This window comes from Austrofundulus limnaeus, unplaced genomic scaffold (assembly GCF_001266775.1).
Source record: "Austrofundulus limnaeus strain Quisiro unplaced genomic scaffold, Austrofundulus_limnaeus-1.0 Scaffold0, whole genome shotgun sequence".
Lineage (NCBI taxonomy): Eukaryota > Metazoa > Chordata > Actinopteri > Cyprinodontiformes > Rivulidae > Austrofundulus > Austrofundulus limnaeus.
In genome coordinates, this window is record NW_013952402.1 from 2,569,225 (window position 1) to 2,572,396 (window position 3,172).

At 36.5% G+C, this 3,172-nt stretch overlaps 1 protein-coding gene across 1 annotated transcript in view; it reads left to right on the plus strand.

Moving 5' to 3' along the window:
• eys (eyes shut homolog) overlaps nt 1-3,172 on the plus strand; it is a 205,300-nt gene that overhangs the window by 15,620 nt on the left and 186,508 nt on the right. The gene's annotated exons all lie outside the window — the stretch shown is intronic.

Sequence of the window (3,172 nt, forward strand, 5' to 3'; positions counted from 1 at the left end):
GAACCAACGTTGTTAAACATTTGGACTTTTTCATATTGTGAAAAGATTTATGGAATCTGAGAAAATTTATTGTGAAAAGACCGTGGCTGGAAGCTAAAGTTGAACGCACATGGCCTTCAAGCTCTCTCAGGTGGCATTTAAAGCTGTAATACAAAAAAAGACAATTGTTTCCCCATGGCACATAATTCTACAAATGAGATTGTAAGGCATGAGCGAGGCTCAGATGGACACAAAGARAAAGGACGCATGTTCTCCGTGGTCAAATGAGTCCTTTTTTTATGCAGCACTAAGCCAACACTGAGAAGAACTGATTCGCAAAAAGGTGCAAATTCTACCAGCTATGATGGAACTAAGCTGCATCAGTGAGCATAGCACTGCATGCACATTTTTATTTTTTGCTAACTGCACACTTCTGCTTGTAGCAACATTAAAACCACCCACTCTTGTGAAATTTGCTTTGGGTCCCACAGGATCCGCGACATCCTAATTCCAGTGTAGTTCTCTCCCCTGGAGGTCTGGAGTTATTTTGTTAGTACAATGCCAGACCTCATTTTGCATGACTTATGAGAGTTTGGCTTCATAGATACAGACTGTGTTGTGATTGACTGGCCTGCCTGCAGTGCAGAACTGTCTCTTAATGAAAATGRATGAATCATCACAAAGAGGAGAATGTGGCTATGACCTCAAAGTGTTGAGTTGCTGAAATCAAGGGCAGAAATTCTGTTTCATCATTGGAGGACAATAAACAGGGATTTAGTAAGAGCCATTTTTAGGGGGATGTACTGTAGATTAACAATAATAATAGTGTAATTTGGAGGATACTACTAATGGTACCTTCCAAATTACACTGCTACCACTACTACTACAACTACTACTATTACTACTACCAGTAGTATTAGGAAGAATATTACTATTAATAATAATGTTTCCTAAATTCTCATCAAGGAGCCAGTCTTTGTTCTCCCAGGCAACTTGCCTCACCACTGTTCTAACATGTCACTTCCGCTTATGACTGCCATATGTGTTTTATTCAGCAAGAGCGCACCTTGATACCACTTGCAACAATGTAGCAATTAGTGTCAACAGTTATAAAATGAATAAGAACTGCAAATAAAAACAAGTAGAGATTAAAATAATGATACTCTGTTCCATTCATACATTCCTTAAGTGTGCAGCTGTGAAACAAATTGGAGATTTGTTTYCATTTCCTAAATACAGTGGAGTTTCTGGGTGAAGACTCTAAAAATCAGTGCAGCTGTACTTAAACATTTTAAATAAATGAACAAATCAGCTTTTAAGTTTGATTGAATTTTGAAACCATCTGTAATCTGTGTATATATTAAGAAACGGTACAATCTTGGTAATAAAATATGTAAATGTATGTAAAAATGCATTTTTTGCACAATATTGCTGCAGTTTTCYGTGGTGTCTATGAAACAATTGGAAAAACCAAGGGAATGAGCTATGATAGAAAAGAGCTGACATTGTAAAAAAAAAAATACCAGCTCCAGTTTTAAATGACTGATTTATTTAATTTGATTCAAAAGCCAATTAGGGAGTCACACTCTTCCTTTGTTTGGGCAACTTTTTTCCTTGTTTCTTTGCTTTAGTTSCTCAAAGAAAGAAAGAAAGCAGGATCCCAGAGATGAGTTTGCACAGTCATCGTGTCCTGCTGTCCCATCAGCATCTTGTGAGTTCTGTGTGTTTCCTCCAGCTCCTTGCTGCCGTTGCCTCATTAATCAGCTGGAATTTAGTGGCTGCTRGTCTGCTGACTGCCCTTATAGGCCAGAGCCTGTGCGAACAGAATAATGATTCAAACGCCTGGGATGTTTCAAATGTTTTTCTTTTGATTTGACTCCCCTTTTTCACTTCCTCCTGAGTGTTAATTTCAAGGTACTACCGTATTTATTGGGGCTGTAGTCCCTTAATGCAATTTGTTTATCATTTTCAGGGTAATATCAGGTTTTAAGGGGTTAATTTTGATTTTAAATGAAAATATTACCCCTGTTAAACAATTGAAGGATATATTTATGCTGTTCTGTAAAGAAAAAAACACATGAACAAAACACAGAATGAAGTGACTGAACTATGAAAGCTGGACCGTGGAACAAAATTACATCTACTGACTTCATCTTATATTAATGTCTATCAGAAATAAAAGTGTCACGAAACAATTGAATTGATGCGGCTCTTTGTGAACCAGTTCTGGAAACTTGTGAAAAAAAAAAGAGAGGTGATGCAAAAGCAAACCCTGAAGTTGTATACAGTAAGATTGATGCCCACAGAGGAGGCTGTGAGGAGCCTCTGGGACATGAGCACTCGTATCAGCAGGGGGATTAAAGAAAATATGCAAAGAAAGAGTCACTGGAAAGATAAATGTGTAGGCAATGTGTGAAGAACACACACACAAAAAAATAAATAAAAAAATGAAACCCCCCACTAGGGAATAACATCAAATTTTTATTCACCTTGAACCTGCAGTGAATTTAGTCTAATTTTATCTTTTGCACACATTGTTACCGCAGCGGTACGGTGCATCTGGTTCCACTGCTGTTCTAGATCCACAGTATTTATAAAAATACAACTGCCTACAATTTGGTTAAACTTGCTCTATCTGAAAATACTTGTTTGAAATGAGCTTTCCTAACTATATTCAGTTTTATGCTGATCCATGACCAGTGCGTTGATGTGATTTTCTTTACATTTTATTACATCTCAATTGTTTTAATTATCCTCCTGTAGGCTCTTTGGCTTTGAAAAAGATTGTCTCCAAGGCAGCCAGAGGCCTAAGTGAAATAAACTCTTTCTAAATGAAAAACAAAGGATTCTACACATGCTCAATATTAGAAAATTGCTACAAAATGTCTTTGTTTAAAATAATAAAATATGAAAATAAAATCACCCACCCCCTTCAAGCCAGAAGCAATGACAGGCATTTCTGATCAAGAACATTTCTGCTTTAACGGGATTCACAATCCATATTCACCACCCGAGACTTTAAAGGGATCCCCGATTAGTTGAAACATTAGACTTTATTTGATAAACATTAATTTTAACTGTAAAATAAAGACTGTAAAAATACTGTAGGCTGTTTGGTTTAGTAAGTTTTTAAAAATATATTTTAACACCGACAGAGCCATTTTATTTACACACAAAGCATTCTGGGTAAATG